The sequence below is a fragment of the Ambystoma mexicanum genome, chromosome 1q (assembly GCF_040938575.1).
Source record: "Ambystoma mexicanum isolate Mex_15411 chromosome 1q, UKY_AmexF1_1, whole genome shotgun sequence".
In the NCBI taxonomy this organism is placed as follows: Eukaryota; Metazoa; Chordata; class Amphibia; order Caudata; family Ambystomatidae; genus Ambystoma; species Ambystoma mexicanum.
In genome coordinates, this window is record NC_090922.1 from 925653644 (window position 1) to 925677248 (window position 23605).

Below are 23605 nucleotides of genomic sequence, written 5' to 3' on the forward strand. Positions count from 1 at the left end.
ATCTCGGAGTACCCTCAGGGCTGGAAACATTATTTTCCTTTTAGACAGGGTTATCTGAGACAGATCTTGGAAGAGTAGTGTATCTGTGCCGCTGTAAGTTATCTGCTTCGCCTTCCTTGCACTTTGCAGAATCTTTTCTTTCGTTGTAAAATCATGGATGGCTGCAAAGACGTCCCTTGGCCTTGCCTCTGGGTCTGTGGAATATGTCTATTCTTACATCTGGCGGTTCCTCTGCTTCCAAAAGTTCCACAAAGATACTTTTAATTGTCCCCTAAAGATCTTTGTCTGGGATCTCATCGGGAAGACACTTAAATAGAATGTTCAACCTCCTAGACCTGTTTTCTAGGTCTTCTGCCTGAAATTCGAGATTGTGGGTCACATTTGCCAGCTATTCCACCAAGGTTTCTGTCCCCCTTGAATCTTCCGTCAATTCTTGGACCGCTCTCTCATTAGTGTCCACCCTTTCTTCCATTCACATCCCGTTTAATATCCTGCAGATCCACCGCCAAATCGTCTCTCATTATGTCCATTTGTCTTGGGTCCGAGTCTGCAATTTGGTTCCCGAAGTCGTGGAAGTACTGTTTTTGAAAATAAAAATTAATTGTAAATTAGTTTAATACAATAAAACGTTTTACACATTTCCCTTTATCCATCTCTCTAGTTTATACTCGTCACAGTCCAGTTTTCTAATTCGCTCTCTATTCCGAACTTGTCTTTGTTCTTTTCCCTGCTTATTCATTTGTTTTTCTGGCAGGTTTATTCCTGCACAAGTTAGTCTTGTGTTTTTCCCATAGAGAAATTCACCCCACCAGTCTTCCTTTGATCTTGTACTATCCAGTCTTAGATACTTGCTCAAGACTTCATCTCTGTCCTTGTTTATTGCCTTGCACTCTAACAGTATGTGTTTCGTAGTTTCTAGTGTGTCTTTGATGTTACAGAATCTACGTTCTCCCTCATTGGCTCCTGTGCACCCTCTAGTATGTAAGAAGCCGTTTGTCGGATACACATCCATCCTTATTTGTAGAAGCTTCTCTCGATGGAATCTGCTGGGGAATTGCATCAAATAATCAGACATTCTATCTATTTTTCTACGAGCATTTTCAACATTCGTTAGTGATTGGTATGATAGTTTCATTTCTCTCGTCTTTATCCAGTCAAAGCTTTTTAGTTTGCCTTTTGCTTTCTCGGGATTCGCAATTAGCTCTGTTAAATTTGAGTCGATCTGTGCAAGGTAATTACACCATTTATCTTTCCGCTGGTTTAGTAACGTTCCACTTTTTCCATTGGTTCCAAGAATTTTGTAGTCAATTACTGGCTCTTCATGAGTTAATTTTCTTAGCAAAGCGACTGATTTCCAACATATTACTGAGTGTAGGGATTGAAAGCCTAACTCCGCTCTTATAGCAGATATTGGAAGGCATCTTGGCAGCTTTAGGGCAGGTTTCCAAAACCTGCTTTCTTGTTTGTCCCACGTCCTCCATGATAGATTGAGGCATGCTTCTCTTCCGTATGTTAATATAGGTAGGTCTTTCTGTACGTAGAACGCTCTCAGCGGTATCAATGAAAAGTTACCATATTATTCCTTGTGAGCATAACATCTTTAATTTTGTCATATGGTCTTTTTCCATGTTTTCTTCTGCAATTGACTTATTAAATAGTATGCCCAGGTATTGAATTTCCTTCACCTATTCATGTTTCTCAGTCCCGATCTTCCATTTAAATTCTTTTGCACTTGGTCTTCTATTTCCACCAATCATGAGGATCTTTGACTTTTTGGTTTTAATTACAAGATCATTCTTCTCCATGTATACTTGGAGTTTCTCCAATAGGTGCTGTAGTCCTATTTCTGTTTGATTTACCAATACTAAGTCATCTACGTAGCATATCGTTGCTATTTCGTTGTTTATTTTTGGTGGATGGTGGTTTGTATCTTTCAATGCGTCCGGGAGATCGGCTATATACAGCTTAAAAAGGGTTGCGGCCAAGGGACAAGCCCGCTTGACACCTCTTTTTGTTTTTATTGCAGCCGACTGTACACCTTTGTTGTTTATACGTACTCTTGTTGATGTGTTACTATGTAAAGCTCTGATCGGTTGTAGTATCGCTTCAGGACAGTTCCATTTTTTTTTTGTTTTTGCCAAAGCTTTTGACGAGTAACTCAGTCAAAAGCTTGACTTAAGTTTACGAAGGCTAGGTGTAAGTTCTCTTCATCGTATTTAGCTTCATTATGGATAGTATGACTAAGTTGAGTTCCGTGCCTGTCTCTTTCGTAAATCCCGTTTGTCTTGGATCGATGATTCTTGTTGTTTTTGCCCAGTCTGATGGGTTTTTCTGCAGAAATGGCGCATATAGTTTTCCAATCACGTCGAGTAGCGCTATTGGCAGATAGTTTGACGGGTCATCTCGTTGGCCTTTTTTGAAGATTAGGACTATAGTGCTTGTTGTCCATGACGTTGGAGTTGTCTTGCAGTCTTCTATCTGTTTGAAGATTGTTAGAATTAACTTTGCGCAACCTTTGGGATCCTTTTTTAATTCCAGGTTTGTCAGCCCTTCGGGCCTAGCTGCAGACCAGTTTTTAAGCCTTTTTATTGCCTTTTCTACATCGTTGTAATCTGTTTCTAGTGACCATTGCTTGCTGCTTATGTTTTCAATTTTGCTTAAATCTGGATCATTGCTGCCGAACACTTCGGAGTGATGAGCTATCCAGTCAGCTTCTGTTACTCTGTTACTTTGTCTGCTCTACTGGTTTAGGGTCTGGTTATTTAATAGTGTCCACCGGGCTCTTATTGATTGTTGCCCTATTGCTTTTAACATTAATCCCCTTGTTCTTGTGCTCGCTGCTTTCTAAATCCCGTCAACCAATTTTTATATTGTTGTCTTTTGGTTTTAATTTGAATCAGCTTCAGTGTGGGGTTATCACCATTTTTCTGTATTGCTGCTATTTCCAGTTTCAACTTCTTCCTTCTCGCCACAATCAGTTCACTATATTGAAGTTTCGGTTCTAATAAAGGTAGCTTTATACCTGTTTTTCTTGTTTTATAGGCCGTCGACAGCCATTCACATGATGTATTATCTCCAAGCAATCTTATTTGATCTTTGTATTCATTTGTCATTGCTGTTATTGCTGTTTTGTGCAATCTGACACGATTACTTCCATGATTTTTCCGGTTTTCCGTCTATCCTTTGTTGCAATTTCACATTGGTATCATGATGTTACGGTTACTATCATGTTGAGGTAAGCCGTCAAGGCGTTTAACTTGGTCTAGGTGGTTTTTGCGTTATACATATATAATCTATTGTGGATTCTTGGTTTCCATTTTGCCAGGTCTCTTTTCCGGGAATGTCTCCCGTTGTCTGGCCGTTTAGCATAAATAGTTTGTGTGCGTCCGCCATCTGCACCCAGCTTGAGTTGTTTTTTTGCCAGTCCTACGTTGTTCGAGGCACGGCATGCCTTGGTTGTTAAGACATTTAATATTCAGGTCTCCGCAAATAGCAATTGTTGGTCTTTTCTCTTGTTGTTGCGCATCTCTTATTAGCTCCATTATTGTGTTTATTAAAATGTTTGTACTTATTTTGGCTGGATTCCAGTAGATGTTTATTATCATTAGGAGTTTGTTGGTTAGATGTACAAAGGGGTTTGAGTTCCCGTAGTCAATTACTTTCACATTCTTTGCATTCTTTATCAGGATCATCTGTCCTGAGTAGGGTCTTCCTTGAGCCCCTTTTTATTGCCGGGTTTGTTAGGACTTCATGGCTCTCACAGGTCGGAGCTTTCTGTAGCCATGTTTCCTAAAGGCAAGTTATTGTTGCATTCTTTGTGTGGGTCTGGTTTATTTAGTAAGTGACTATGTCCTCTGGTGTTCCAAGATATCAATAGGTCCTCTCCTTCCTCCTCCTCTATTTGTTATTCCTTATCTGATTTTTGCTAGGGCTTTTCGTAGCCAAGTATTGTTTTAGAAGAGTCACCATTTGCTCTTGTCCATCTTCTTATTGTGGCCCTTCTTGCTCCGTTTGTTCCAGACGCTGCTGCGGCCCTTGGGAGGAGCTTGTTTCCTTAGATCTTTTGCAGATTGCTCTCTTGGGGCTTCCTAGTACCCTTTGAAGATGTTGGCGGTTCATTTTCCCTGTTATTGGACATTTGTATGCCCCTCCGGCAGTAGCCCCCTCTCCAGGAAAGTTGTTCCTCCTCCCCTTTTCCTCTGCTGGGTGTTTAGACTTTTCAGGGGTGTTTCCTCTGCACGCAGTGTGAGTGGGGATAGCGTGCGTGCTCCCACTCTTCGAGGGCCCAATTGTTTTAAAAATTATTTTTCCCTCCCTTTTTTTCCCACTCTTGATGTGTTCCCCTTTCCAAAAATGTCTATCAGACGGAGGGCTGATTTTCTTGCTGGGGTATTATGCAGTGTTTCTGGACCCTCTAACCAGCTGTGGGCCAGGTTATGCCCCTAAAACGTTGTGGCCAGATTTGGTGCAAGGTATTCCGTGTCCGCTGTGGTCCAGTTTTGCTGTGGGTGCCTGCCGGTGGGGGCACCTTCCTCTTCACTGTATTTGGGACCTCTTTCCTGATAGTCCGGGCTGTTATCTTTATCAGGCCGGCCCCCGCTTTCTTTGTGACTGGTCTGGTACGCCTTCACTGCTGCCCGTACTAGCTCTAGTCGTCGTCCTTTCCCTACCGGCGTTCTCTTCGCCCCATGTCTCTGTCCCTTCCTTTGCTTACTGAGTTGAGTGCACTGGAGAGGAGCTCTCCTTCCTTTCTCGTGGCGGTTAGGCTGTCGGCTCTTGTGGCAGCGCTTCTGAATTCCCTCCACAGGTTTCCTCATCTGCCTTGGGCCATTAGGCAATTCTGCTTTGTGAGATCCTCGGATTGTCTTTTGCCGCTTCGCCACATTCTTTGGTGATTCAGCCGCCGGAGGGTTGTGCTGGGTTCCAGTGAACTCCAGCATCGCTCTTTTCCTCTGGGAAGAGAAATGCAGGGGCCCGCTTGATCTTCTTTTACGTCTGTGAAGTGATGCGCCTGGGGAGGGTGTTTATCGCTCACTGATACTGTTTTCTCTGTCCCAGGGTTCGGGAGAGCATCAACTACGGTGCTCTCCTAGCGGCGACCATCTTGGAACCACAAATAGATATTTGCGCTGTGGGTCCAGGGGTGTGCAGTGGGTCCCTCATTATCATGATAAGAAGTGTGGAAGGATTCGGACACATTTACATCTGAAACCATTATTAATCTTACAATCACTATGATAAGAGATGGATACCATTGGTAGGTTTTTCTGGATCTGAGCCGCTTTGGAGTTTCTCGGAGGGAAAGTTAGTGGTTACTGGACACTGTTCAGTTTAGTCATTCAGAGTCAGGGGGTTCAGGGTGTAGGTGGAGAAAACGTGGCCACAGCCTGTCCTTTCACTCTGTGCGGCAGGGGTAGTGAGGTAGTTGCTGTGACTGAAGCAAAGGCCCACAGTTCATAGTGTTGCAAAGCTCAATGGATCCAAAGTTCAAATGTTCCACAGTGCCGAACTCCTCTATCGGTACATGAACTACAACATTCACTCCAGAGCCAGATGAACAGGGGGGGCATGGTCACAAAGATGAAAACCAACAAATGATAGCAGCTACATTTACTCGGCAGATTCATCGTGGCTGGTATGTTAGATCCAGTGGCGAGTTACTTGTCCAATCGGCACTTTGTTCAAAACTTTGGTACCTCTGGTATTATTCTTCATGATCGCAGGGCGTATCTCGGGCTGGTTGCGTTGAGATTCAAGGGTTTCAGACTCCACAAATGATGAGCCAGTAGGGGAGCTTGGATCAGTGTAGTTCCTTCTGGGGCGGTGACCATCTGCAGAAGGAGCTTTAGCAGCAGCTCCCTCACAGTGGTGAAAATACTCAGCAGTTGTGGGTTCTGTCTCAGAAAGTGAACGTATTGATTGGTGGAGGGTCGCGCCCTCGCCCTTCAGTATAGGTCGTCATGGTCCAGAAACACCAAACGGTTCTGCCACTGGTCTGGAGGCGTCACAGACAGTTGTGTCCGTAGTCTCGGCAGTGCCGGAACTTGTTCAAGAAAGATCGGCGGTCTCAGTGGTGATGTCATCGGATGGCACAGGAACTTTGTAGCAGCGGAAAGCATGGAACCTGGCCAGGATCCAGTCACACTTCACAGCACAATTTGTGGTGAGCCAGATTTGGTGGGGGCTGTGCCACCTCCGAGGGAGTGACGATTTCCGCTGATGAATCTTCACCAGGACCCAGTGTCCTGGCTGCAGACGGTGGCACAGTCCCATAGTTGATTCGGCAGGGCCTCTCCGACCTGCACATGGAGAGATTGAACAGTTTTATTCGACGTGCAACAGTACTGAATCAATGTGTCATCCTCTAGCTCTAAGCTCGGGGAACCGCAGCTGGAGCAGTTCCCATTCTGATGGGGATACCTGTGAAGATTTTGTGAGCGGACACCTTGGATAGTCATAACATCAGCTCTGAGTTGCGACGTTCTACATGCGCACTAGAACATGGGTGGTACGCGCAATGAAACTGCTGTGCTATTCTCAGAGCTTTAAATGCTTCCCTAATAACCTGACCTGTGAAGTGGTACTTCGGTCGCTGTCTATGCGAAGGGGCCGTCCAAACCGGGGTAAAAATTCAGCTAGCAATTTCTTAGCTACTGTGATTGCAGCTGCCTTTCTACATTGGTAGGCTTTCACCCGCAACTGAACAGTACAGATAAGTCAAGCAGGCAGGGAGCTGTATGAAATCTATCTGCATGTACAAGAATGGACCTTCTGATATGGGACGTACAAATGGGTTTGTGGACACCGCTCTCCCGACATTATATGATAAACATGTTAAACATTGTTCGCAATAGTGCTGGGTCACAGAAGCTAACCCAGGCGCTATTGAGTCTGTCTGGAGTAACGTGATCATGGCATTTGTACCTGAATGGGCCAGGCCATGGGCTTCGTGAGCCAAGTAGGGGAGCAGTACCTTAGGTGCCACCAGGCAGCCATCTGTGGAGCGCCACAGGGAGTCTGCTCCCAAGCTATACCTACGGTGAGTCCAGGTCACCTTCTCTGTCTCCGGAGCTTGATCTTGGAGGATCACCAGACTGGCAAGAGGTGGGATGGGTTACCGTGGAACTGCACCACAAACAAGATATTCATTAGGAACCATGGGCCCTCTGAGGGCTGCTGAGTGAGCTGCACCGTCAGCTAAATCCTTTCCTAAAGTGGTTAAGGACTGTCAGGGGTCGTGCCCTCAGCATTTCACTATGGCTACTGCAGCAGGGAGGCACAATGTGTCTAATAGGGCTGCCACATATCTTCCATTCTGGATTGGGGTACCATTGGATGTCAAATAACCACGCTGTTTCCAGTGGACACTGAAGTTGTGGACCATGCCATGGGCCTATCTGCAGTCACTGTAGATCATTACTGATCTACCCTAAGCCAGTGCACATGCATGTGTGAGGGCAATGAGCTCAGCTACTTGTGCTGACCTTACAGTGGACAATCTGTAGGATTCTAAGACTGAGTGAGGCGTGCATAGGGCATACCCGGTAACCGATTATTCGGTCTCTGTAATACGTGTGCATGAACAGTCTGTCCGCCCCGACCGTCCTAACAAGGCCAATTCGGGAATTCGGCTTTCTAGTGCCCGGACTGTTTGCAGTAATTACACTGGTCAATGTCCGTGCTTGGGTAATATCCTTCAGCAGCTAGTCCTCACTGAAATGACTGGGGAGCACCCCCCACCCCGTTCCCTCACCGTCCCCGGAGCCCTCTCCTTCCTTGAGAGGGTTGTAAACACTGTATTTGCAGTGCCATACGCTTGGCTTCTGTTGTTTCTTTCTGCCATTAAACCTTTCTCGTGAAACTGTGCGGACAACAAAACCTCTACCAACCCCTTTCCTTTCCAATCATTACAGCCTTAATTCCTTCGGCCACCTTGGGTTGTAACCCCATAACGAACTGTGCCACTACCACCTGCTGTGCGGTAATTGCAGCATCAATCCCTGAATATTGCCCAACACATCATTTTAGTCGTTCAAGATACTCTGCAGGATGTTCTCCTGTGGCCTGTTTGAACAAGTTAATCTTGGCCCAATCAGTTTTCCAAGGACAAATTACAAGAATGGTTTGCACCAATCTATCAGCAAAGGTCTTTAAATCTTCAGGTGCAGCGGGTTCTTCGTCTGGCCAATTTGCCCATGCTTTAAACAGAGCAAACGTGTCTGGGGTTAACACCTCCCGCAGTAGCTGGTTTAAGTCTACATACGTGGGGTGGTAACAGTCTATTATAACTTGAAGCACTTCTTGAAATTTGATGGAAACTTCTTATATCATGGGGAATCTCTAGGCCATGTAAAGTAAGTCAGTGGTGCTCTAAAGGACATGCACCATGACACTGGTGTCGCCTCCTCACAGGAGCTATCTGTGTGGGAACACACCAGTGCTGCAGTTTGGGGTGTAGTCTGGGAAGCCTTTCATCATGCTTAAGGATGGTGAAAATAATCTACAAATCTGAGCTCTCATGTCAAGGGTGAACAGGGACCATCCGTTGATTGTCTGTGTGTGGATTAGTGGTAGGTAGGCGGTTGTGAGGAATCTGGGCTATCAGCTTGCTGATTTGGCATGTTGTTCAAAATAGCTGGGTTGTGAGTGTCAAGAATGTCTTTGGTGATTTCTTTTGGTGGGGGCTCTGTGAAGAATCCTGCGGATGCCTCACTGAAACTGTGCCTAAAGTCTGCTACCAGGAGGTCAGGGGAAGGCAGACACTTCCTGATCCTGACCCTTGGTGTGGTGTACTGCAGGAAGATCATCTGGGAAGAGACAGAACCCAGGGTGGCGGGGAGATTCCGTGGGCTGAGAAACAGTATTTTTCCTCTGACACGAAGACTAATCCCAATGTATCTGAAGAGGTAAATATTGTAATTTCAAAATATCTAAACCCCATATTAGATCTATGGGTGTGAACCCTAAGGTTATAAAGTCTGAGCAAACTATACTAAAAAGATCCTTTTTGGTATCTCAAACTAAATACCTTCCTAAATCCCAAGGGTACAATGGCAAGGATAATGTAAATGTTGTTTTCACTAACCCATCTATCTCTGAAATAGCTAATGCTCACAGCCCCTCTGTTAAAAACCTTAAGGGAATTACATCTACCCTTCCAAATAATTTAGAAGTTGAAAAATCTAACTTTATTGGAAGAAAATACAAGTCCCAGAATCCTAGAGGTACTGAGATGAGGAAGAGGGCAGAAGAGGCATGCAAATGTAATCGGGCAATTAGAACTATTAACCATTGCAGTAGTCGGACAATTAAGGCTGATAGCCTGCACCTGAAGACACTCATTGAACCTGGGTGGCATGAAAGGCCCCATCAGGAAAGGAGTATTAGATGGAGCTGGAAGGCTGGCTGTAACAGTATGAGCAGAACAATGCTGGCAAATCATGATGAAGTGGGAGAACAGAAGGGACGCCGGAACATGGAGCAGCAGATTTCACCTGTAGGTTCTGAGAGAGTCCTGTTCTCTCAAAACCTGAAGACGTGCAGGAGGCTGTGTTTTCCCCATGTGAGCACTGTTGTCGTGATTGCAGAGCTGTGAATGTGCAGGAGACTTAAGGCCAGAAGCAGAAGGCGAGCCGAGGGTCTCGGGAGGAAAAGGAACTCCCAAATCAAGTGCCTGGACCGCAGACAGCCGTGCTTGAGAAGGACGTGGGTCCCCAGCGAGCCAGTATCAGTAGAAGTTGTAGATGAAGTCGGGGGAGTAGTGCAACCCGCAAAACCAGTGTCACTGAAGCCGGTGAGTGAAGCACATCGTTCAAATATACTGTGCAAGCCTTGCCAGTAACTGTAGCCAGCTCTTAAGTAACTCGCGTATTGCTTTATGCGAGTGAAAGCTGTTTGTTATATTTGAAGTTTTACTAACAGTGGAAATGTAGCACTAGCGTATACTGTGGAAGATTTAACACTTGCATGAGAAGTTAAAAGCACATTGAAAACCATTGTTGAACTGAAAAACTGTTGCTGTCTAACAGAGTGGTCGCGTGTCCCTAATTAAGAAGAGGGAACACTTTCTGAACCACTCCCGAATCGTTAGCCTTGACAATAAATGAATTACAAGTTACAAGAGTGACAAAATACATCAAAACGTGGTCACTTGTACCTAATTGTAGTTCCCAAGGAAGTCAGAACATCGTCCTTTGCTCTTACATGGGCACACAATTTGTAATTCAACCTTAAACCTTGAAATTCACTTTAAAGAGAGGTTGTGTGCACTCAATTGTGTTTTCACTTGAAAGACTTAATCTATACTAGAATTAACATTCTTTCAGTTTACAAGACGTAAAAGCTATTGAAAGAACAGGCCAAGAGGCACCCCCTTTTTATAGTGAAACCAGTCTTGCCAAGAGTTATAGAGCCATCCAACTACACTGTGAAGTTGTTAACAGTCAAGTGGCCTAAGTTACCAGTGTTTCATCGTTACCTGAAGCTGAGACAGTGGCTCCAAGGATTCTGGGTAAATCTTTGGGCTGATAACTGGCAGAAGAGTATGAGTAAAGCTGGGGAAGGGGAGCTAATTGCCTGTAAACAATATTCTGAATGTGTCTACAACCTGTGGTGCTAAAGACTAGTGATGTTAGAAGGGGAAGGGGAGCTAATTGCCTGTAAACAATATTCTGAATGTGTCTACAACCTGTGGTGCTAAAGACTAGTGATGTTAGAAAGAAGAGAGTCTTATGGGCAGAAGCAGGTTGTTCAATCAGACAGACGGAATAGGCAAAAAGGCTGTCCCTTTTTAAAAGTCATTAAAAGGAAAAGTGCCTTGCCTATCTGAAGAGGTCGAAGTATGTTCTCAGAGCACGACTAACAATTCAAAAGTACTGAGCGGTAGTGGTAATATTTGAACTGTGGTGGTATATTAAGGTGTCAGCAGATGCCACGTTGAAGAGGTTTGAAGCAGTAATGTACTGTGGGACAAAGGTGGCTGTCATCCTAGTGCCAATGGTAGAGGTGCAGTTTTTGAAAATAGAAACAATCACTCAGAGAAAGCATCCTGACAAATATACCAAGTGCAACGTTTTAACTGAAGAAGTCCTAAAGAACGCTGTATTATTGACATTGAAGAATATTACACCTTCTTTTGAACTGGGACCATTTATCTGAAGAAAGGGACAATCTATTATAACCAGGATTAAAATTGGTGCTATTTCTTTTTCTGGAAGTTGGAAGGGGATCTTTTCATCCAGGAACAAAGAGTTGTTACCAGTGGATTTTTGTTTGATGAACCTTTAACTTTTAAGAACTGGATCAAAACCTTTCTTTTCTTTTACGGAACACGTTGGCGTTAACTTTGAATCCAGGGGAAGGAACCTCACCCAGGGCAAGAGAAGGTTATTCAGACATTGTGCTGATCTTGTTTATTATATTGTGTTGCTATATAATGTTGTTTGTATATTTGTTGTTTGGTATGAGGGCCAGTTTTCCCAAGCTAGAGAATGTTTCCTTAGCCTTTAGACTAGGTATGGCATTCCTCTGTAGAGTAGGGCAAGCAAAGTATTTTCTTTGTATAATATCTTTAACAAAATGGCATATTTTGAGAAACCTACAAGCTGGATATAATTGTTTGTATCCGGTTTTGTGGGTAGAGACCTGCAGGTTTGTGTACTCATTCTTCATGTTTTTACTTGCTCCTGGAGCCTTATTTGTGAGTCTTTTAGTGCCTGGGTCTAAGATTCAGTCATTCTCTTAGTAGTTTCGGTATACCAATCGAGTTAGCTATCCCACTGGCATTGGTGTATACTTTTTCAGCTTTTTCGCCAATGCTGTTCGCAAGTTAGTTATTCTGTCTAGATCAAATGTGCCTTCCTGAGGAAATTATCTACGTTACTCAATTTTTGTATACTCGTGTCATTGTTGTAGGTACTTGAATGCTTTTAGAGAGTGGTGCAGAGAAAGCAGCACTTGCCCAGATTGCCCTGAACCCCTTTTCTTAAGCCAAAGTATGGCTTATTACGGACTCTGGTCCGTTCCTAACCCAGTCTGCAACAGGACACCATTGATCCTCTGGATGGCGGTGTGGGTACGGCTCATGAACTTAACCACTCTGCCATGCCTATTCGGCGGCTCAGGTGTCACCTGGATCCTGTTCCTCCCGGTTACAGAAATGTCAGACACCTGCAGGTGTAGGTCATATTCAGATAACTGCCGTTTCACCGTTTATTTCCCCCTTATTCTACCCACAATGCAGAGCAGTGTTCAGTTCTTTAAAGATGTGGGTAGAAAAGGGTCAAAGACAAGACAATTGGTAGAAATACAGCCTGTTACAGCTCCTAGACTAGGCTAGACAGTGTGAAATGTAAACCAGGGTCGTAACTTGCGTTGCACATTGAGGGTTTAAAGTGACAGGGTCAGAGTCCAGACAAGACAATCACAGGGTTCTCTCTTCAGCACGTTCCTTCGCACACATACAGAACACATTCACCCTTGTCCCCATTTAGTCCTACACTACTCTGACCACAATCAAGGTCTCATGTCTTAAGTCAGTAGGGAGTGTGGATGTGCTGCTTTTTAAACTGTGGTGGCCAACTGCTTTACTTTACAGTTTTGTTTTAGGCAGAATACCTTTGCGCCTATTATACCAGTCAAATTCTATACAAATTCTATACTTAAAATCCAAACACAGATATTTTTACCAGTTTCAGACATGACACATGACATCACATTACATTGACGCAGTTAACTGTGTTCATCAATCCACGATTTGTTTTCCGATCGGCTCCTTCCTCTGTGTCCCCTCTGTCCACCCCCCTCTAGTGTCCGGGCGCTCCTGCCAGCTCTCCCTTCCGACAAAATCATCCCTTCTTGGACACATGGGGGATCACACAGGAGTGTGCCCGGCAGTCCAGGTCTGGCCGCAGAGCAGCCGGATACGTCTTAAGGTACCAGACTGTAGTGAGAAATAACGACCACTCAGGAGTCTGGTGAATTGATGAACACTTTATTAGCAAACCTTGCTTCTAGGGAGAAGATTGTGACTGTATTTAAAGGCTTCATTGAAAATTGTATAAGTGCTAGCATATTACTGGACACTGAACAGGAACAGAGAAAGAGTTTTGTAGACAATCTTCCTTTGTTGCTAAATTGGGGCATAAGGTTAATCTTCGTTGAAGGTACTCATTTATACAAGAAATCAAGCCCCACTATGAACTTATTAAAAACACTCTTCAGATAACAGAATGCAAACACATAGTTTTCAAACCTGAAGTTACCACAGAAAATTGAAACCTTTGCAAAGTTCAAAATGGGTGAATGACTTGTCAGCTAATAGTGATTGCGTCTTATTAAATATTAATAAATATTGTATATCGCTTGATTCAATTTGGGATTAAAAAGAAAATGGATAGTCTATACTGCAAAAAAAAGATAGTTTTTATTTAATGTCCAAGCATTCACTAGAATACACTGACACAAAAATCCCTAGAAACATTTATAATGCAGTCACCATAAAAATATGGACTTTATGTAAGCACAGACAACTGATAAAAACACAAAAGACCCACCCCTGTAAGTTAATGACGCATATAACGGAGGTTAGAAATAGACTTTGCACTCTTAGAATGCAGGATGAAAAATGCAGACAAGAATGAATAAAACAGTAAAAATACATGACTATTTAAAATGTCATGATGTAGATTAAAGGATTTCAACCAGTCGTTGGGAGGGATGCAAGGGTGGATTCCCCAGAGTGTTATGATATATAGGAAAGCCTTTGAAGGGACTTCTTGTCCACAAAAACACTATCTTAGCCTTTCAGTGACTTGACAGCATTGAGCGTATCTTAGTGCTATTGTTCGAGTTGTAGTTTGATATGTTGAGATGCCCGACAGGATTGAGGCACTGCTGTGACGATCTATGAACTCGAATGGTTCGATGGTGGTCAGATACAGCAGGTGATGATTAGACACAGCGCAACTCGATGAGCAGCTTGAAGAAAGATGAAGCAGGTGATTCAGTCCAACTTCTCAGTGCAGACATTTGCTCTAAAGGTCTTGATTGAAGGAGGAGGACTGAAATAGCCCTCTCGACTGGCGGCTTAACTAAACAGAGCTGTGACTCTGGCACAGGCAGCTGCTAGGTGTATAAAGCAATAGCACGTGAAGGCAGTTAAGTATTAGTTCATCTGCTTTGAAGGTGTCTTGAATCACAATATTGAAATGCTGAGCAAAGGTAAATTCCAGGGTTAATGCTGCTGGAATTAAGAGTGCTTGTGTTTCCAACTAAAGGCTTTCTTCGAGAGTTGCAACCCTCTTCTACTCTTTCCAAGCCATGCAAGGCTGCCAACAGCAACTGCTGTACGCTTTTCTCCCTAAGGTTGAGATATGTGTCCTGAGTGCTGGCTCCTTAATGACATTCAGGCGTTTGGTTTCATTTCCCACATAAAATATAGCAATAAAATCACTGACTCGTATCTAATTAGCTAGAACATCACATCACTGTAAAATCGCACAACTCATTAATTCAATGACAATGGTGGTCTTTGTTGAATCTTCTCTTGTGTGTTTGCATTTGTTTTGTTGCACCTTGTTGTACGTATGCCGCAAATAGTTTTTATAATCCCCAGTTGACCGAGAAACCCTCCCCAGAGCAGACCAGATCGACTTCTGCGGTTCAGAAGACCAATTTACTAATATGTGCCCTTTTCTACCTGTAGATTCTTACCATACTTGGTATTTTCAGAATATAGGTCCACTGAGATTCGACAACCTGTGGTGTTCGTGGGTATCCTGGAGCAGAAGACCATTTTTTATCTTGATCTCAAAATCTTGCTTCCTTCCCTTAAGGTGTACATGCCCGTCATCCAAAAAGGCAGCGCTACTATAAAGTTTGACACTCATTTACATCCTCTTGGCAGTTTGCTCTCTGTCAAGGGACACTGTACACAGTCCATCTGTCAGATTCTTATATTAACAAAGCCCACCCCAACAGGCTCTGTCATAGTCGTTGTGCGTCCAAGCTCAGCTTGGTAGATTCACTTGACTCAAAAGCCCCAAACAAAATACATGCCGATAAAGATTTCCAGAAGCTATGCTTTCAAATGCCGAATTCATGGGCTGTTAAGCTACCTGCTCCACACACTGTAATGCCATGATGTCATTGTCCCCAGTGTTGATTGAACAATATTACCCATTCCCTTGTTTGGTTCTTGTGCTTCATGCTGTGAAACAAAAAGGTAGTGGCTCTATTACAGGAAATGTAGGATGTATACTTTCACGTATACCATTATTTCCGTCTCACAGATGTTGGCCCTCTAAGTCTTTGTCAGAAAAGTTAGTTGTCAATTTAGAGCCCTTCTGTTCAGCGAAAACCTGCCACAGAAACATGCACAAAGATCATGGTGGAGGTCACAAAACATTGAAGTGTAGTTCATGTTCATTTATCCCCTAATTGGAAGCTTGGCTGCTTAGGGAATTCATATTGACTAACTTCCTTAGGGCTGAAGTAGCGTGTATTTGACTCCGGTTTCAATATCTGAGATAAAGGATATGATTACTAAAGAAGAGGTTATCTGCACACCATGAAAGCATTACTGCTTCCCAGTTGGAGCCATGGCAATAGCCTGGGTTTTCCAGACTGTACTCAGTCTTCTGGATTGCTGAAAATCCAGAATGATGCATAGCTTCCTGCAATTCAGCACTGTTTAAATGGTCATGCTTTTCTAGTGGTACTAGAATTGTGGACTGCAGTCCAGACCCTTGCCACTATCTGTGAACCTCCTAGCACCCATAACTCTACAATAACAATGAAACAAATTAAGATCTGCCTGTAACTCGTCTTAAGGTGTTACAAAGTTTGGTTTGGGAGGATAATCCTATGCTCTTGCATCTGTTGCCTTTGCACTAGACTTGAGAGAACGCCTTCATATCTAAGTTGGAGGAAGTGGCACTGTACACATGGCACATATCCCAGAGACCTTCCTTTCCTATAATAACCTTGCAAAAGGGAGGAAGAACTGTTCAGACTGAGCAGAGGAACCAAGTGCCTCATGAATATGTCAGATAATCCAATAGTGAATATACTTTCAGCCTTATGAATGTGAACTCGTATTGCTTGAACTAATTTCAACTAGCAAAACTATAGAAGGTGCTCTTTGTACAGGTTATTGGGATTTCCCACTAAGCACCCCTCTGCTGTTGGATTAGTCAAGAGCTGTACAACTTCATTCCATGCAATCGTATGCAAAGTGGCAAAGTTGCTCTACTTCAGAGAGTAGACAGTGGGCACCACTGCACAATATAGGTAATGCTTTGGTTCAAGATAATACATTGTATATAGTTCACACTAGAACCCGCAAGCACCAAGAGAGTCTAATTAGCACTAATGCTTGCTGGCAGGCATCTTTCAGAAAACTAGTGGAACCTAGGTGGTTAACGCTGCTGCAAGATTTGTTTATCAAGTATTATACATATTTGTGTCAAGTAGCACTCATTGAAAATGCAGGTAGGTGCAATTTTGAATAGCAGACAAACATTTGTTCATCTTCTAATACATTTTAAATTGAGAATATCCATCTTCTGGGACGTATCTATCTTACGAAACATTAGAATGGACAAGGTAAAAAGGAGACATAAAGAGAAAAATAAACAAAAATATTAAATATTCTGAAGACTTTTTCAAAATGCCCAATGTTTCCACACCTGAAGCATTCTGCCGCATATGCTGGGCATTCTCTGCCACTATTTAGGGTGTCTGCCCGACCACATTTGTGGCATCTCCCTTGCATCCTATTAAATGTATCTATTTCTCTCCTGGGTCTCTCAGGGGGTCTCATTTTGGCAGTGACCGTGGACATCTTCCTTCCTACTATAGCTTCTTCTCCATCCTCTACTTGTTCTGCTTGTGCACTTTTGATTTCTGTGATGTCTTGCTTGTTTTGTACTGCTAAAACCTAACATACGGAAACATCAATTGAAATTGATCAGAGAACTTGCTGAGGATAATACAATAACACTTAAACCAGCGGACAAAGGTGGAGCACTGGTAATGATGGACACCGCTATGTACAACGAAGGTTGTTTGAAACTTCTAAGAGATGAAAACACATACATCGCACTAGACCATGATCCCACAATGGCAATTAAAGAAGTGATTAAGAAGACTATTGATAAAGCATTGGAATATGATTGGATTTCAGATAGCACTGGTGAATTTCTCATCAAAAACTTTCCTGACATCCCGGTATTTTACACGCTAACTAAAATACATAAAAATTTGCAAGATCCATCGTTTAGGCCCATACTGGCAGGAATGGAAAGTGTTTTTCATCCACTGGCAACTTATCTGGACAAGGCACTACAACCTCTAGTGCAGAAGACTGAAACATACTTCAAAGACACCTCTCATTTTTTGAATCTACTGGAGGATATACATTGTAACGAATCACAAATGCTGTTATTTACATTGGACGTAAGCAGTCTTTATACGTCAATTCCCCATGCAGAAGGCATTGCAGCTCTGGAATGGTTTTTGCTACAACATGGAGATATCACTATACACAAGGAATTTGCAATTGAAATAATTAACATCATCCTTTACAACAACTACTTCCGTTTCAACAATAAGTTCTTTCTTCAGATCTCAGGCACATCAATGGGCTCTTCGGTAGCCCCAGCATATGCAAACATTTTCATGTATCATTTTAAAAAAACATATATTCTGAACAAAGAACAATGGAAAAGAGTTTGCTCTTCTGGAAGCGATTCATGGATGACATCTTTGGTATCTGGCATGGATCACAGGAAGACTTACAACAATGTTTCAACTATTTAAATAGCTGCCATGGGAAGATTAAATTTACACTGGAAATTGGTAACCCACAGATCCACTTCTTAGATGTGAATATTACAAGAATTGACTACTTATTTGTAACAGAGATCTATAGAAAACCAACAGGCGCCAACAGTACATTACACTTTGTAAGTTTCATCTGTCACATCTAAAACAGAATTTACCCTACAGCCAATGCCTGAGAGCAAAAAGAATTACATCTGATGCTACAAAATGGACACAAGTATTTGACAACATGAGAACAAGATTTATGAAAAGGGGTTTCCCAGAACATACATTCAACAAAGCTATCGAACGAACACCACCTTTGGAAAGGAAGGAACTCCTTAAGGATAAAACTAAGAACGAAAACACAACATTAATTCATACTCTCAAATTATCTAGCCAGAGCTTCCAAATCAAAAAAATAATTCAGAAAAATTGGGACATCATTAAATCTGATGCCAACCTCAATAAACTTTTTCCCGAACCTCCTATGCTAGCCTTCAAAAGAGGCAAAAACTTCAGAGACTCATTGATCAGAGCCGAAAAATCAAAAAGCCAACAACAAACCTTCCTGACTAAACCTAAGCATGGCACATTTTGCATGCTTGAACTGCCAACACTGTTCAGACATCCTGAAAGGAGATCACATCAGACACCCCAACAGCGGCAAACAATTCTACTCAAAGACTTTGCTACTTGTGAGAGTAAAAATCTGATCTACGCCCTTAAATGCCCCTGTGGTAAATACTATGTGGGGAAGACCTCAAGAAAGATTAAAAAAAGGCTCACTGAGCATCAATCGAATATAAGAACATGCAACCAGAAATCTCCAGTCTTCAGACACTTTAAAGAGAACAGACATAATATTTCCCAAATCAGATGGGTAGTCCTGGAAATCATGAAACAGTTACCAAGGGGAGGTGACCTGGCTAAACGTCTGGCTCGGAGAGAGCTATACTGGATCCATAAACTTGACTCAGTAGCCCCACTTGGGCTTAATGAGCATTTTTATATGGGTCCTTTTCTATAAATTACTGATTAGTAATCACACAGTACTATTCATAAAAGGATGTAGGTTGTCAATTTTGTATATGCTATAAATTGTGTTTGGTGTTTAACAAACTGTGATTTACCAGAATGTGAGTTCTAAATGAGACAGGTATATAAGCTCAATTACTGATGGTATCTATGGTATAACCTGTAACCATGTCTTTACATCTCCAGATTTTACACTTTATGACTGTTACGCTAGCTTATCAGCTCACTCCTTTTTAACATGTAACTATCTCGAACTTATCTTCCCAGATCTTTCCCTTATTTTTTCTTAATGTCTGGCCAAGAATAACTAGTCCCTCTTAACATTTCCTCATTTTAATTTGCCTTTCTATCTCTTCATACATTTATCCTTATTTATATTATCCTTATTCATTAGTTATTTTACTTAGGCACTCATTTCTCTGTTTTTAACAAACTATTTAAATCATTTTTTTACCTCTAGCGCATCTATATTTGCGCTCCTTCTTTTACTGATTATCTCTTTCTTATGAACCACCGTTTTGTCGTAATCAGGCCCCCTTCCTTAGGGGCTAGTAGTCTTTGATTCTTTATCTCATCCAATCGAATAATTACCGCCACGCGCATGCGCGCGATGATGTCACGATGTTTACATCATGACGTCATACTTCTTATGACACACACACATACATCTTATGACACACACATGCCTGACGTTGGGCGGCCATCTTAAAAGTATTTGAGGACCGCTAACGCCAGTATTCGCTAGCGAGTCCGGAAGGGGGAACACGCTCTTTACAACTATCAGACGACCTTACTTGTAAGTACTTGAGGGGGTTCTTTTTGCTACTTTAAGCTGCACTATATTTCCCTGCTTACTAAAGTCCACACTTGGATTTATTTTCAGACACTTCGGAAAGACGCCCACCTTGGGCTTTCACGTCTGTTTCCACATGACAAGATGGAGTGATTCTTCACTCAACTCACCATCTTCTTACCATCTTCTGACATAAGGTGGTAAGTTTTTACCTCAACCTGTTTGATAGCTAGATTTGAGGTTTCCTTATTCCTGACTCCTTTCCTACTTTTTCTTGTTAACGACTTAGGGACCAAGGCTACACTACAAGTATAGGAGACCGACAGCTCTCCCCATATGAAGGACAGCCAACATTTATCAACAAGGGAATCTTTTTCCTTAGGTAATTTTCGCACAACATGTCAATATATTTATCTTTGATGAATATGTGGTTACTACTGATTACCTCTGTATGATCTGTTTTAGGTTCAAACTTCAATCAATGTAATGAGATGTTGGACAATAGGAAATATATGGATCGTCCAAAAAAGTTATTTTTACCCATTGGAAATTTCACTATCTTTTGTAACTATTGGGACTAATATGCATGTACTTTAATATTATGTCTTCCACATTACTTTAAGAAAGAAAAATTATGCAAACTGCCACTGAAGAAGTGAATTGTTTCACAAAATACGTTGGGCTTCTAATAAACCTATGGATTTTTTCTAAATATACCTAACTGTGTCAATGTGTTTTGATATATGTATTCATATATGTCACTAAGCAAATTACCTACAGTTTAGTACAAACCAAACTATTGAATCAATTACCTAACAAATAATCAAATATATAAGGACTCCTCACAGAGCCACCCATGGAGTGCAGAGGACGGGAGTTCCCACATTTGGGAACTTGTTCTATTTTGTACATTGTTTTGTACTGCTCTCATGCATCTCTCTCCTAATTCCATTGTCCTGTCAATTTCCACTGCTTGGTCCAGTGTCGGGTATTTGGCCTGCCATAGTCTTTGTTGAATATGGGGGTCAGCAGTGTGACGCACTAGTTGATCTCTCAGATATTCTTCTGCAACACCTGTGATCCTGCACCTGGCCATTAATCCTCTTAAAACTGTGATGTAGGTATCAACTGATTCTTCTTTATTTTGCTTCCGGGAGAAGATATGGTATCTCTGAAGTACCACATTCGTTTTGTTCCCAAAATGTCTGGAGAGTTTATGAAGGGCAGTTTCGTCTATTGCTACTAGCACTAGTGGAATCTCCTGACCCCTCATCAGTATTGTTTTGATCAGGTATAGTGCGGAAAATCCTGAGTGCCTCAGTCCCTATGCAGTTTAACAGGGTGGCTTCTTTTAAGTCCTCATTGAATTTCTCTCCTATTGCTTTCAGATACACTTGGAATGTGTCCACCCATTGCTCCCAGGGAGTGGTGGGGCTACCAGGATTTGCAAGGAATGGTCATGGAGCAGGAGTATTTTGCATTGTTCTGTCCAGTGTTTACTGTTCCTTGTTCACTGTACACTTTTATTCATATGATGTGTCCATTCTATATTAACTGTGTTAGAAAATGGGGTAGTGGGGCGTGTTTATTGTTAAACTTCGTATGGTCTGCCAATCCTTGATAAATTGTGAGGTTTGGTTATTCAGTTATTGACTGGCGAGTAATCAGGGCAGGTAAGAGTGTTTATCCCTGCGTCAATCCTTGCAACAACACTGTTGTGGAGCTCTGAAAAGGATCACAAGTCTGTATTATGTTGCTATGGTGACTTTTGGCAACTGTCAAAAAAACAAAATGGCCATCATGTTTAAGATGTTTATTAAGGTCCTTTTCTTTAATGTTTCCTGAAGTAGACGTTGTGCGAGTCCTGTAGTCAAAAAATGCTTGTGCTGCGCAGTGAGTTCCTCGCTTTTAATTCTCTTATAATCCCTTTTGCGACCCACCCCTTTGTTGTCCCTCACGGGACCTGTCCTTGTGGGGCAGCTTATCTATATTAGTGGCTCAGCCCATTGTCGTTGCTCTTCCGCTGTGTTGCTCATGATTGGCACCTTTTGTGAACGGGTGTCGGTCCGCCCTCTCGTGGAGGCTCTCGCTCCTCGTCGCCAATTGTTGTGGGGGTGTACAGAAGTCACGGGACTCCAAGATTTATGTTTAACTATATTTATTTAGAGAGCCCCCAGGTAGGTGCGCTCCCAGTGAGGACAAAAGTCTGCTGGCCCAGACGTTGCTCTCAGACCCACATTGTTCGAGAACGCCATCGTAACACCCAGGGTGTCTGTTGTTTTGTCTGTGATGTTCATAATTTCATCAAAAGACATTTGGAGTGTGCCTCCACTGTGCGGTGCAGGAATAATGTGGAATTCAGAGGGTAGACAGCAGGCACCACTCCACAAGATATGTAATGGTTTGGTTCAAGGTAATAAGTTATGTATGGTTCACACTAGAACGCTCAAGCACCAAGAATATTTGTCTCAAATGGATTGTGTCCTCCCAACGTATTCCACATATTTGACATGTAATGTCCACAGCTGTGCACTTCGTAAACTTTTTTGGCAGAGGGCGTCCTGCGTCAGGTCGATGTCCCTCGAAGGCCTCCTTCGAGGGCGACGTCACCGGATGTTATAAATAGGATGCATGGCACCCGTATCCTCAGTTCCTTTTTTTTTCCAGCGAACGTGTTAACTTCGGGAGACTCGCCGCGCCTCGTGTGTTCATCGTTACAATGTCTTTCTCTTTGACCCCTCCGACTCCGCGGTCTGGCTTAAAGACCTGCCGGGACTGCAAGTTGAAAATGTCGCTCACCGACCCGCACCACATTTGTTTGTTTTGTTTGTGGTGCCTGGGCGAGTCGCGCAACACAGACGATTGCTCGAAATGCCAGTCGCTGACTGCCAAGGCCTTGCCGGAGCAGAAGGGGGAAGCTCCAGGTAGGTAGGGGCTCTAAGCCTGTTAAGTCCCGGACTTCCAAATCCAAGTCCAAGGGGGTTTCCACCGTCCACTCGAGGGGCGACTCTCCACGTCGGAAGGAGTCCCGGGGATCTTTGTCCCGGAGTGGTTCCTGCCACTCGTCTTCCTCGTCCCGGCACTCTTGGAAGCACCGTCACCGGTCGCCTTCCCCGTCCTCCTCGAAGGAGGGTGCCGCGAGGAAGGTTACGTGCCCGACGAAGTCCTCGACTCCGGAGGAATGGGCAGCGTTTAAAGAATCTATGTTAGCGATTTTTCGCCTTCTGTCGCGGTCCGGTCGCGCCTTCTGTCGAAGCCGGCCAGGATCGGACTCGTAACGTGGCTCGCATGCCTGTTACGCTCACCTGGTATCCATGGGGACGCCACCCAGCCCTGGTTGGATGATTTGCACTCTCGAACCCTCTCCCGGTCCCTTGGTAAGGCCTCTGGTTAAAGATAGGTCTGCAATATAGGAGAGCTGGATTCAATACCAGATTGTCTTTGTTTTCCCACCTCCCTTGACCTCAACTCCTTCCTCCCCCTTGGGCCCTCTCCTCACCTTAATATTGTGAAATTTGGATTATCCGTCCTGCTCCTCGTGGCAGGGGCGCGTAAATGTGGGGGAGCGAGCAGGGACCAAGTTACTTCACTGGTGCAAGCCCCCCCGTGGGAATCCAGGCCTGCTGCGTCTCCGTAGGTTTGCTGCTTTATATGCAGTTCTTATGTTCCTCTTAGTTCGAATAATAATGTCTTGCTTCGTTCCTTTTAGGTATGGAAAGGTATTTTGGTGTTGTCATGCAATTTGAAGATGAGCATGGGCCGGTAGGCGAAAGCGCGGTGTGCGTCCTATTAAAGTGCTAACCTGTGTCTTTTCTCTCCTTGCAGGTTGCGATGTTCCTCGCTGAGCGCCGTAATGTTCAGCAATGATACTGACCAGGAGATGACTACCCAGGTAAGAATTGTGTGGCTTTCTTCATTCGGGAGGAAATGTGAGTAAACGCTTACTAATGC

The 23605-nt window shown here is 43.2% G+C and overlaps 1 protein-coding gene across 1 annotated transcript in view; it reads left to right on the forward strand.

Moving 5' to 3' along the window:
- DPH5 (diphthamide biosynthesis 5) overlaps window positions 1-23605 on the forward strand; it is an 843469-nt gene that overhangs the window by 323599 nt on the left and 496265 nt on the right. The gene's annotated exons all lie outside the window — the stretch shown is intronic.